Below are 13,928 nucleotides of genomic sequence, written 5' to 3'. Positions count from 1 at the left end.
GGTGAGGTAGGTGGGATTTTATGAAGGATGGATGTGAGTGGTGAAGAGAGTGGTGGGATAGGTGGGGATCCTGTGGGGTCCACAGATCCTGAGGTGTCAAGGATAATTCATCCCTGCACCAAGTGGCGAGCAATAATGCTCCTTCTGCCAATCCTGGCATTAAACGCCGGGTTGGTGCCCATTTCTGGCGTTTAACGCCAGCTTGGTGCCCATTCCTGGCGTTAAACGCCAGTCTGGTGCCCCTTTCTGGCGTTAAACGCCCTGAATGGTGCCAGCCTGGGCATTAAACGCCCATTCTGCTATCTTCACTGGTGTTTAAACGCCAGCAGATTTTCCTCCAGGGTGTGCTGTCTTTCTTTCTGTTTTTCATGCTGTTTTTGCTTTTTCAATTGATTTTGTGACTTCCCATGATCATCAACCTATAAAAAACATAAAATACAAAGGAAAATAGATAAATATAACATAGGGTTGCCTCCCAACAAGTGCTTCTTTAATGTCAGTAGCTTGACAGTGGGCTCTCATGGAGCCTCACAGATGTTCAGAGCAATGTTGGAACCTCCCAACACCAAACTTAGAGTTTGAATGTGGGGGTTAAACACCAAACTTAGAAGTTGGTTGTGGCCTCCCAACACCAAACTTAGAGTTTGACTGTGGGGGCTCTGTTTGACTCTGTTTTGAGAGAAGCTCTTCATGCTTCCTCTCTATGGTTACAGAGGGATATCCTTGAGCCTTAAACACAAGGGATTCTTCATCCACTTGAATGATCAATTCTCCTCTGTCAACATCAATCACAGCCTTTGCTGTGGCTAGGAAGGGTCTGCCAAGGATGATGGATTCATCTATGCACTTCCCAGTCTCTAGGACTATGAAATCAGCAGGGATGTAATGGTTTTCAATCTTTACCAGAACATCCTCTACAAGTCCATATGCTTGTTTTCTTGAATTGTCTGCCATCTCTAGTGAGATTCTTGCAGCTTGCACCTCAAAGATCCCTAGCTTCTCCATTACAGAGTGAGGCATGAGGTTTATGCTTGACCCTAGGTCACATAGAGCCTTCTCAAAGGTCATGGTGCCTATGGTACAAGGTATTGAGAACTTCCCAGGGTCCTGTCTCTTTTGAGGTAATCTCTGCCTAGTCAAGTCATCCAGTTCTTTGGTGAGCAAAGGGGGTTCATCCTCCCAAGTCTCATTACCAAATAACTTGTCATTTAGCTTCATGATTGCTCCAAGGTACTTAGCAACTTGCTCTTCAGTGACATCTTCATCCTCTTCAGAGGAAGAATACTCATCAGAGCTCATGAATGGCAGAAGTAATTCCAATGGAATCTCTATGGTCTCAGTGTGAGCCTCAGATTCTCATGGTTCCTCATTAGGGAACTCATTGGAGGCCAGTGGACGTCCATTGAGGTCTTCCTCATTGGCGATCACTGCCTCTTCCTCCTCTCCAAATTCGGCCATGTTGATGGCCTTGCACTCTCCTTTTGGATTCTCTTATGTATTGCTTGGAAGAGTACTAGGAGGGAGTTCAGTAACTTTCTTACTCAGCTGACCCACTTGTGCCTCCAAGTTTCTAATGGAGGACCTTGTTTCAGTCATGAAACTTTGAGTGGTTTTGATTAGATCTGAGACCATGGTTGCTAAGTCAGAGTGGCTCTGCTTAGAATTCTCTGTCTGTTGCTGAGAAGATGATGGAAAAGGCTTGCCATTGCTAAACCTGTTTCTTCCATCATTATCGTTGTTGAAACCTTGTTGAGGTCTCTGTTGATCCTTCCATGAGAGATTTGGATGATTTCTCCATGAAGGATTATAGGTGTTTCCATAGGGTTCTCCCATGTAATTCACCTCTTCCATTGATGGGTTCTCAGGATCATAAGCTTCTTCTTCAGATGAAGCGTCCTTAGTACTGCCTGGTGCAGCTTGCATTCCAGACAGACTTTGAGAAATCATATTGACTTGCTGAGTAGATATTTTGTTCTGAGCCAATATGACATTCAGAGTATCAATCTCAAGAACTCCTTTCTTCTGATTCGTCCCATTGTTCACAGGATTCCTTTCAGAAGTGTACATGAATTGGTTATTTGCAACAATTTCAATGAGTTCTTGAGCTTCTGCAGGCGTCTTCTTCAGATGAAAAGATCCTCCAGTAGAGCTATCCAATGACATCTTGGACAGTTCAGACAGACCATCATAGAAGATACCTATGATGCTCCATTCAGAAAGCATGTCAGAAGGACACTTTCTGATCAATTGTTTGTATCTTTTCCAAGCTTCATAGAGGGATTCACCTTCCTTCTGTCTGAAGGTTTGGACTTCCACTCTGAGCTTACTCAATTTTTGAGGTGGAAAGAATTTTGCCAATAAGGCATTGACTAGCTTTTCCCAAGAGTTCAGGCTTTCTTTAGGTTGTGAGTCCAACCATATCCTAGCTCTGTCTCTTAGAGCAAAAGGGAATAGCATAAGTCTGTAGACCTCAGGGTCAATCTCATTGGTCTTGACAGTGTCACAGATTTGCAAGAATTCAGCTAAAAACTGATGAGGATCTTCCAATGGAAGTCTATAGAACTTGCAATTCTGTTGCATTAGAGAAACTAATTGAGGCTTAAGCTCAAAGTTGTTTGCTCCAATGACAGGGATAGAGATGCTTCTCCCATAGAAGTCGGGAGTAGGTGCAGTAAAGTCACCCAGCACCTTCCTTGCATTGTTGGCATTATTGTTGTGTTCGGCTGGCATGTCTTCTTCTTGTTTGAAGATTTCTGTTAGGTCCTCTACAGAGAATTGTGCTTTAGCTTCTCTTAGCTTTTGCTTCAAGGTCCTTTCAGGTTCAGGGTCAGCCTCAACAAGAATGCTTTTGTCTTTGCTCCTGCTCATATGAAAGAGAAGAGAACAATAAAATATGGAATCCTCTATGTCACAGTATAGAGATTCTTTGAAGTGTCAGAGGAAAAGAAGAATAGAAGGAGGAGGTAGAAGAATTCAAACTTATCAAGAGAGAAAGAGTTCGAATTGTGCAATGAGGAGGAGTGTTAGTCCATAAATAGAAGGATGTGAGAAGAGGGGAAGAAATTTTCGAAAATTAAAGTGAATTAATTAAAAGAAATTTTGAAAAAAGGTAATTGATTTTCGAAAACTAAGATTGGGAAAGAAATTAAGTGAAATTGAAAAAGATTTTGAAATTAGAAATAAAAAGATATGATTGAAAAATTAATTTTTAAAAAAATGTGAGAAAAAGAAATGATTGAAAAGATATAGTTTTAAAAAGATATGATTGAGAAGATATGATTTGAAAAATAATTTAAAAAGATTTGATTTTGAAAATTAATGACTTGGCTAACAAGAAATTTAAAAGATATGATTCAGACATTAAACCTTTCTCAACAGAAAAGGCAACATACTTGAAATGTTGGATCAAATCATTAATTGTTAGCAAGTATTTTTGAAAATGGAAAGAAATTGATTTTGAAAATATATGATTGAAAAGATCTGATTTGAAAAAGATTTGATTTTGAAAAATTATGAAAACTTGAAAAAAATTTGAATTAAAAACAAAATCTTCCCTCTTGTGCCATTCTGGCATTAAACGCCCAGAATGGTATCCATTCTGGCATTTAACGCCCAAAACTCTACCTTTTTGGGCGTTAAACGCCCAGCCAGGCACTCTGGCTGGCATTTAAACGCCAATTTTCCTTCCTCACTGGGCGTTTTGAACGCCCAACTCTTTCTGTGTAATTCCTCTGCTATATGTTCTGAATCTTCAATTCTCTGTATTATTGACTTGAAAAGACACAAATTAAAATTTTTTTTTGAATTTTTAATGATGAGGAATAATCAAAATGCCACTAAGATCAAATAAACAATGCATGCAAGACACCAAATTTAGAAGTTTGTATACTACTGACACTAACAAATTGAGAATGCATATGAGAAATAACAAAACACTCAAGACAAGAGAATTTAAAGATCAGAGTAAGGGAATCATCAAGAACAACTTGAAGATCAATGAAGACACATGATTGAATTCGAAAAAATGCAAGAAGAATATAAACATGCAATTGACACCAAACTTAAAATGAGACACTAGACTCAACAAGAAACATAAAATATTTTTGGTTTTTATGATTTTGTAATTTTTTTGGTTTTTTCGAAAATTATGTGGAAAAAGAAAATGAAGAGGATCAAAACTTTTAATAAGAATTCCAGGAATCATGCAATTTTAGTCTAAAGCTTTAGTCTAAAGAAATTAGACATGGCTAGCCAAGCTTCAGCAGGACATTACATTCAAGAGCTAAATTGATGAGAATCAATCAGCCTTGATGATGATGAAAACATCACCTTGAAACTCTAGAATTCATTCTTAAAAATTCTGAAGAAAAATACCTAATCTAAGCAGCAAGATGAACCGTCAGTTGTCCAAACTCAAACAATCCCCGGCAACGGAGCCAAAAACTTAGTGCACAAAATTGTGATCATCAATGGTGCCATCAACATGGTACGCTCAATTGTAATCTCAACTCTTTATCACAACTTCGCACAACTAACCAGCAAGTGCACTGGGTCGTCCAAGTAATAAACCTTACGCGAGTAAGGGTCGATCCCACGGAGATTGTTGGTATGAAGCAAGCTATGGTCATCTTGTAAATCTCAGTCAGGCAGATTCAAATGGTTATGGAGGATTGATAATTAAAAGATGAATAAAACATAGAATAAAGATAGAGATACTTATGTAATTCATTGGTGAGAATTTCAGATAAGCGTATGGAGATGCTTTGTCCCTTCCGTCTCTCTGCTTTCCTACTGTCTTCATCCAATCCTTCTTACTCCTTTCCATGGCAAGCTGTATGTTGGGCATCACCGTTGTCAATGGCTACAGTCCGTCCTCTCAGTGAAAATGTTCAACGCGCTCTGTCACAGCACGGCTATTCAGCTATCGGTTCTCGATCATGTCGGAATAGAATCCAGTGATTCTTTTGCGTCTGTCACTAACGCCCCACAATCGCGAGTTTGAAGCTCGTCACAGTCATTCAATCCTTGAATCCTACTCAAAATACCACAGACAAGGTTTAGACCTTCCGGATTCTCTTAAATGCCGCCATCAATTCTAGCTTATACCACGAAGATTCCGATTAAGGGATCCAAGAGATATCCACTCAATCTAAGGTAGAACGGAGGTGGTTGTCAGGCACACATTCATAGGTGAGAATGATGATGAGTGTCACGGATCATCACATTCATCAAGTTGAGGAACAAGTGATATCTTAGAACAAGAATAAGCCGAATTGAATAGAAGAACAATAGTAATTGCATTGATACTCGAGGTACAGCAGAGCTCCACACCTTAATCTATGATGTGTAGAAACTCCACCATTGAAAATACATAAGAACAAGGTCTAGGCATGGCCTAATGGCCAGCCTCCCATGATCTAAGAACTAGACGTCCCAAGATCAAAATACAATAGCAAAAGGTCCTATTTATAGAGAACTAGTAGCTTAGAGTTTACAAAAATGAGTAAATGACGTAAAAATCCACTTCCGGGCCCACTTGGTGTGTGCTTGGGCTGAGCATTGAAGCTTCCATGTGTAGAGACTTTTCTTGGAGTTAAACGCCAGCTTTTGTGCCAGTTTGGGCGTTTAACTCCCACTTCTGTGCCAGTTCCGGCGTTAAACGCCAGAATTCTTGAGCTGATTTGGAACGCCTGTTTGGGCCATTAAATCTCGGGCAAAGTATGGACTATTATACATTCCTGGAAAGCCCAGGATGTCTACTTTCCAACGCAATTGAGAGCGCGCCAATTGGGCTTTTGTAACTCCAGAAAATCCACTTCGAGTGCAGGAAGGTCAGAATCCAACAGCATCTGCAGTCCTTTTCAGCCTCTGAATCAGATTTTTGCTCAGGTCCCTTAATTTCAGCCAGAAAATACTTGAAATCACAGAAAAATACACAAACTCCTAGTAAAGTCCAGAAAAGTAAATTTTAAATAAAAACTAATAAAAATATAATAAAAACTACCTAAAACATACTAAAAACATACTAAAAATAATGCCAAAAAGCGTATAAATTATCCGCTCATCAGAAACTGAAAGTAAAAATTTAAAATTGATTTGAATTTAAGGTGATATTTTACCTTGTAAACTGGGCTGTAATAAATTGCTTGCTTTTACCATATGGGAATCGTACCGTTTTGCATTTGGGCGCGTGATTGTTGTTGTTTCCGCTTCCCACTAAGATAGTGGGCTTGCAATTAAACTTGTATGCTTAACGAAATATATTTTCAGTTTGCAAAAAAGTGTGGTTAATTTCCAGGAATCATGTCTTCCAGAGGTTAGTTTCATGTCTCTTAGTTTCTTCTGTTCTGTTTTATTTCTTCCCTTCTTACTGATCTTCAAAAGAAAAGATGGTTAGACAAAAAAGAGAAAGAGAAGATTAAGGTAGTCGAAGTAAATAAGGATAACCCTTATCATTGGATTCACGATGATGTGAAGACTCGTGCCTCTTCATTTTTCGATCCTGAGTCTATTCGTTCTCTGGGTATTGAGGGGTTTGTTAGGGCTGGGTCGAATGTTCGTGTCGAGCTGCCTCCCCTGTTCTAGTGAGGAATGGGTTTGTGAGAGGCGGGGAGACTGGAGCTACTTCTATAGTTATGTCCCCTATTTGACTGAGTTGCATGTATATTTACCTTTCTCGGATTTTGAGTGTAGGGTTTTGACCCAGTTGAACTGCGCCCCATCGCAGTTGCATCCAAACTCGTGGGCCTTCTTGCGACCCTTCGAGGTTCTGATGAGTTTTCTTGGCTTTCTCCCTTTGTTAAATGTTTTCTTTTCTCTGTTTCAGTCTAAAGGGGTATGCAAAGGGTTGTGGGTCTGTTTGAGTAGTTTTCATGGTCATTCCCTATTTTTGCTGTATAAGTCTTCTTTTAAAAATTTCAAGTCAATGTTTGTCAAAATTCGGTCATTGGAGTCTGTATATCCATTTTATCTGGATGATGAGATGATAGAGAAAGTTTCCTTGTTTTGGTGTACAGAGCCTTTACAAATTCTAGAAGCTGATGAGAGGAGTGAGGAAGAGGAATGTCTACTAAAGTATCTTATTGAGAATTTTGCTGAGGGGGAATGTTTGTGTATTCCCAACCTATTAAAATTTGAGGCGAAAAATGACGTGAATGGGCTGAAATTGTATATAGGTAACTAGAATTTTTGTGTTTATGTTCTCTTTGGCTTCGTATTTGCTAACCTCAGATTTCTTTGTTTTTGATGTTGCAAGTAGTAAGTTGCCAAATCTGAATTCGGCTAAGTTCCAAGCTTATTTGAAGAAGAAAAGTGAAAAAGGCGGTAGTGTTTCTGGTCTGGTGAAAGATACAGAAGGAGATGCTGCTTTTTCTGCTGCCCAGGCTCCTCCTTCCCCGAAAAGGAGGAGGAATGAATCCGATAAGTCATTAGAGGTGATTTCCGAGGGTGATCAGAATCCTGCTGCGAAGTCTGTATTTGAGCGGCAGCGTCGTTTGCATGGTTTTCTAGCTGGTGCTAGTTTGCATTCGCTGTGGAGCGACCAATTCTCCCTTGCCGAGCTTGCAGATCGTGTTTCTCAGTATCCTGGGGACATGGTTCTCACTCATCGGGTAGGGTTTGAGGGGATGGACAAATTTATTCAGGTATCCTTTCTGCAGATGTTCCTTTAATTCTTGTTTAATTTGTTTAATTATGTTAAGATCTAAGATTATGCAGATTATTGCTTCTCGGTTACTGTGTGTTGGTCGCACGACTGAGCTTTTGAGTTCTGAGTAGCAGGTTATGGTCGAGAAAGCTGCGTCTTTTGAACGTTTGTTGAAGGAGAAGGAAAATGTTGTTGTCGATGTGGCTGCTAAGATGAAAGAGAAAGAAGATGAAGTGGTGGATCTTAATGAGCATATTAGATTGCTGAAGAAAGAAAAGGAAGATGAAGTGGGGCATCTTCAGGAGCAAATTGGACTGCTCCAGGATGATTTCAAGAAAAATGATAAAGTTAAAGGTGAAATGACTGCTCGTCTGAATGAGCTTAAGGAGGAAAAGATGGACATGTTCATTGCTGGGTTTGACAGTGCTGTCAGCCAAGTTTCATTGTTCTCCCCGAACTTTGATGTCGGGAAGCTCAATGTGGCAAAAATTGTTGTTGACGGTCACCTTGCTGATGATGAAGGTGTTGAAGATCAAGCTGAAAGTATTCCTCCTCCTTGATAAAGGATTTTTATGTTATTTTGTAATTCTCTATTTTAATCTGAGTGTTTTAAACTTTATTTTCGACTTGTTGTTGTCGGCTTTTGACTTGTGGATATTTGCGCTAGCCTTTGTATGCTATTTGTTTTGTTAATAGATATTCCTTGCTTGCTTAAGTGTCGTTTCTGACTTCATAGGGTTGGTTTGTTATTTTTTGTTATCAATTCACGAGGCTTGTTTAATTGAGATGCGTTCCGTATTGTTGTTAGATATATGTATGGATAGGCTGAAAATGATATTCATTGAACTGTTTTGACATATGAGGTAGTCGGCCTCATTAAAACCTGTCCGATTAAAACCCTCTTTAGGAAAAAACCTCGTGATCAGGAAAAAGAGTATCTGGCCAGCTCATATTTATATTGAAAAAATTCAACTGTAGTACATCTTTAGTGATGAAATGTTCCAAGTGTTGGGGAGGGGCGTTCCTTCTAACGTTTCCAGGCAGTATGCTCCCTTTCCGATGACTTTAGAAATTCGAAAAGGACCTTCCCAATTCGCGACCAACTTCCCCTGTCCTGGTGGTTTTCGGACTTCCTCCATCTGTCGCAGGACCAAGTCTCCTTCTTGTAGTATTCTCGGTCTTACTCTGTTATTATACCGTTTCCTTATCGTTGCTTGTATTGCTTGCTGTCTTAGTTCGGCTAGGCTTCGTTCTTCGTCAATTAGGTCGAGCTAGGTTGTTCTATCTTCTGAGTTGTCTCTTTCGTTGAAGTATTCAGTTCTACTGGATCCTTGGCTAATTTTGACTGGTATTATACATTCTGCGCCGTATACTAGTCGGAATGGGCTTTCATTTGTTGTTGTGTGAGGTGTTGTGTTATAGCTCCATATTACCTCTGGTATGAGCTCGGCCCATCGTCCCTTAGCATCTGTTAATTTCTTTTTTAATGCCTACAAGATGACTTTGTTAGCTGCCTCTGCGAGCCCGTTTGTTTGTCGGTGCTCGACGGAGGAAAAATGGTGTTTGATATGCAGGTCTGTGAGATATGATGTAATTTTTTTATCCGTGAATTCCCTATCATTATCAGATACAATTTCTCTAGGTAAATCGAATCTGCATATTGACTTCCAAATAAAATTTTGTACCTTTTCAGCCGTGATCTTTGCGAGAGGTTGTGCTTCCACCCATTTCATGAAATAATCAATAGCTACGAGTAGGAATTTTACCTGTCCTGTAGAGACTGGGAAGGGTCCGAGTATATCCATCCCCCATTTGTGGAAAGGCCAGCTGATAGTCGATGTATGTAGGAGTTCGGCTGGATTGTGGATAAGCGACGGACATTTTTTGCACGCGTCACAGATTTGTACCTTGTCTCTGCAGTCTTTTTTCATCGTCAGCCAGTAATAGCCAGCTCGTAGTATTCTCGTAATTAGGCTTCTGCTTCCAGTATGGTTTCCATAGATTCCGTCATGTAACTCATTCATGGTGGTTTCTGCTTTTGCCGGTCCAAGACATTTTAAAAGAGGTCGGGAGATTCCTCGTTTGTATAGTTTGGCTCCCAATAGAGTGTACTGGTTTGCCTTGTGAGATACTAAAAACAGATTTTGCATCTAAACTTGTTTCTGTTAGTGTAACATGGTGGAGCTTATCCGTTTGTTCGGTTATCCTATGTGTGGCTAGTTTCGATAAAATGTCGGCTCTGTGGTTTTGATGTCTAGGTATGTGTAGTATTTCAAAATTTTGAAAAGATTTTATTAGGGCCTTGACTGACTTTAAATATTTTTCTAAGAGTGTATCTCGTACCTGAAATTGGCCGTTTACCTGTTGTACCACAAGTAGTGAGTCACAGTGCACGGTTAGGTTCGAGATCCCTACTTCCTTGGCCAGTCGTAGGCCTGCCAGTAAAGCCTCGTATTCGGCTTGGTTGTTTGTCGCTTGAAAGAGGAATTTGATCGACTGCTCGGCATGGACCCCTTCATCGTCCTTTAGGAGGATTCCTGCCCCACAATCATTTTTGTTTGATGCTCCATCCACATATAATTTCCATACTTTAGGATGCTCTTCTTTGTCTGTGAATTCTGTCACAAAGTCGGCTAATGCTTGAGCCTTGGGTGACCCTTTTGACTGGTATGATATGTCGAATTCAGAGAGCTCAATCGTCCATTTTGTCATCCGCCCTGCTAAGTCTGGTTTTGATAATATTTGTCGTAGGGGGTGACTTGTATGAACTATGATCGGATGCGTATGAAAATAATACATCAGGCACCGAGCAGTAATTACTAAACCGAATGCTAGCTTTTCTATTGTTGGATATCGTAGCTCTGCATCTTGTAAGACTTTGCTTACAAAGTATACTGGGTGTTGCACTTTCCCTGTTTCTGTTACAAGTGCAGAACTGACAGTATTAGCTAAAATTGAAAGGAACAGCAGTAGTGGTTTACCTTGCTCTTGTTTCTGCAATATGGGCTGTGATCCCAAGATTTGCTTGAATTCAAAAAATGCTTTTTCGCAATCGTCCGTCCAGATGAACTTTTCTGACTTTTTCATGGTCTTGAAGAAATGATAGGATCTTATTGCTGCGGCTGGTAAGAATCTTGATAAGGAAGCTAAGCATCCTGTTAATCGTTGTACTTCTTTAATCGTCTTTGGTGATTGTATATTTAAGATAGCTTGGCACTTATCCGGATTGGCCTCTATATCTCGGTTTGTTAACAAGAATTCGAGGAACTTTCCCTTCTTTACACCAAATGCACATTTTCCCAGATTTAATCTCATGTTATGTGTTCGGAGTTATTGGAAAACTTTCTTTAAGTTAGTCTCGTGTTGTTCTTTTGAGCTGGACTTGACGACCATGTCATCAACATATATTTCAATGTTTCTTCCAATTTGTTTTTTGAATATATTGTCCATTAGTCTCTGATAAGTGGCACCTGCATTTTTTAGTCCGAAAGGCATTACTTTATAACAAAAAGTTATCCTGGTCGGTTATGAATGTTGTCTTGTCCTCGTCGTTTGGGTGCATTTGGATCTGATTGTATCCAGAGTAGGCGTCCATGAAGCTCAGCACTTTATAACTTGAGGTGTCGTCTACAAGTCTGTCAATGTTCGGCAATGGGTACGAGTCTTTTGGGCAGGCCTTGTTCAGATATGTGAAATCCACACACATTCGCCATTTTTTTTAATTTTTCCTGACCATAACTACGTTTGCTAGCCATGAAGAAAATCAGACTTCTCTGATAAAACCCGCATCGAGTAGTTTCTGCATTTCTATTACTGCTGCATTTCTTCTTTCAGTTCCCAAATTGCGTTTTTTCTGTCTTAAAGGTCGGGTATTGGGGTTGACTTCTAGTTTGTGGCAGATGAAGTTCAGATCGATCCCTGGCATGTCAGCCTGGGTCCAGGCAAATAAGTCGGCATTAGCTTTCAAGATGCTCTTCAGATGCTGCTTTGTTTCTGCAGAAAAAGCTGATCCAATGTTAGTATATTGGTTTTCTGTATTTAATTCTACCTTTTCAAGATCATCCGTTGGAGAAGGACGACTATGGTTGTCCTTAGGGTCCATTTCGGTCAGGCGCGGGATGTGCTCCGAATTGTACACTGAATTAATCTTCGGAATGGCTTCCTCCACGACCTTCTTTAAGCTTGCATTGTAGCATTGTTTGGCCTCCTTGTAGTCGGCGTGGACTGTTGCTATTTTGTGATCCTGCAAGGGAAACTTGACACACAAATGAATGGTGGAAACAATGTCTCCAAGAGAGTTAAGGGATGGGCGTCCCAAAATGATATTGTAAGGGCTAACACAGTCGACCACTAGAAATTGAATGTCCAGTGTTTTGGAGTTTGGGGGTTCTCCTAATGTCGTTCTCAACCAGACATAACCTGATATGGGGACTCTTTCGCCCGAGAAACCTGCCAGTTCTCCTCATGATGGCTGTAGTGACTTATCGCTTAATTGCATCTTCTTGAATGTGGAGTAGAACAAGACATCGGCACTGCTTCCTGGATCGAGTAACACCTTTTTCACAATCAGTTCTCCCATGCTTACTGAGATTACTACTGGGTCGTCTAAGTTTGGGGTTCTTGATTTGAAGTCAGAAGCACTGAAACTGACGTCGACCGAGGAGGTCAGAATTGGTGAGTTCTGCTGAGTTCCTTCCATTGTCATCATGGCTCTGTAACTTCGCTTCCTTGCTGTGTTTGTTATTCCTCCTCCTGCAAAACCTCCTGATATGTAGTTTATGACCCCTTTGGAGGTGGGGGTTTCTACTGGGTCCTGCCATGTTCTTTTTTCTCTGTGCTCTGAGTTATACTTCGGCTTGTTCATGTCAGCTGTTTACTTCTGGTTCCTGGAGCCGATGTATTTGACTAGTAGCCCTTATCTTACCAATCTCTCCAATAGGTACTTAGCCACCACACACTCGTCCGTGGTGTGGCTGAATTTCTGGTGGAATGCGCAATGCTTTCCTTTGTCCACGTACTTTTGGTCTTGGTATGTTCCTGCCTTGACTGATGGCTTTATGAGCCTGTTGTGTAATATATCCTTTATTATGTCCTCCATTCTCGTGTTGAACCTGGTTTAGGAATCAAATTTTGGAGTTAGTTTAATCGATTTTCTATGATCTTTAATATTAGACCTGCTCGGCTTGTCATCGTCTTTTCGTGACGGTGGTCTTTCATTCCTTCGCGTTTCACGCAGTTTCTCTATTTCAATTTGTCCCGTGGCCTTGTCTCGGAATTTCTCTAGTGTCTTCGGTTTGGCCACAACTATGACTTCCTGGAACTTCCCTGGTCGGAAGCCGCTTTTGATAGCATGCAATTGCACTTCTGGGTTCAAGTCGGGGATTTCCATGGCTGCCGTGGTGAAACGCGTCATGTAATCCTTTAGATTTTCAGGCTGCCTTTGTTTAATCGTGTTGAGATAATCCGAGTCTCTCACATAGATTTTTGATGCTACAAAGTGATTGATGAACATCTTGGCGAATTCGTCAAAGCTGGTTATGGACCCTGCAGGCAAATTAGAAAACCATAATAAAGCAGCTCCATCTAAAAAAGTAGAAAAGGATCGGTATAAAATGGGGTCACAATCATTGTTGAAAAATATCATGGACTCGAACTTGGTAACATGGACTTTAAGGTCCCCGATCACCTTGTATGGTGTCAGGGTCATCGGAAGCGTAAAATTCTGGGGCATTTTGTAACTCATTATCTCCTCCGAGAACGGGTTAGCTCGTCGCCTCCCGGACTTGGGGGGAGTCTCTCCTGTCTTAGCGTTGAATTCTGACTAATGCTCTTCGTGCTGTTCAGCGTTTGTCCTTTTGCTGTCGACCTTCCAATCTCCGTTGTTTTGCATCGCTGCCAACAGTTCGGCCATCCGCTGATTCTCTACTAGGAGTGCGGCATTTGCGGCCGTGAGATCGGCGTTAGTTCGAGGGGGTTGTTGAGTTTCCGAGTGATCCGTCATGCTTCCTTTCCTGCAAAGAAAGAGAAATATGCATCAGATATGGATGAGCTAAAAATAGTTATATCTTCGGGTGGGGAAGAATCAACGGAGCCCCACGGTAGGTGCCAAATATTCTTGCGCGGATACTGGTGCCGAACTATACGTCGGTCTTTTATCTGTCGAGATAAGCCCGGCGATCTAAGCTGGTTGGGTTGTATCCTCAAGAATTTGGACCTGAGCGTGGTACCTACAAAAAGGACTCCGACGCCCAGGTCAGTAAAAAGTAAAAGATCAAATACAAGG

The 13,928-nt window shown here is 40.8% G+C and overlaps 1 non-coding gene across 1 annotated transcript; it reads left to right on the top strand.

Annotated features, from left to right (window-relative positions):
• The first annotated feature begins 2,221 nt into the window (after positions 1-2,221).
• LOC130958831 (small nucleolar RNA R71) lies at positions 2,222-2,325 on the top strand. The gene has a single exon (XR_009077934.1). It is a non-coding gene; the product is annotated as a small nucleolar RNA R71 (small nucleolar RNA).
• Positions 2,326-13,928: the final 11,603 nt, after the last annotated feature.

Source organism: Arachis stenosperma, chromosome 10 (genome assembly GCF_014773155.1).
Source record: "Arachis stenosperma cultivar V10309 chromosome 10, arast.V10309.gnm1.PFL2, whole genome shotgun sequence".
NCBI lineage: Eukaryota > Viridiplantae > Streptophyta > Magnoliopsida > Fabales > Fabaceae > Arachis > Arachis stenosperma.
The sequence above is the reverse complement of the archived record's forward strand: the minus strand, read 5'-3'. Positions and strand labels throughout refer to the sequence as shown.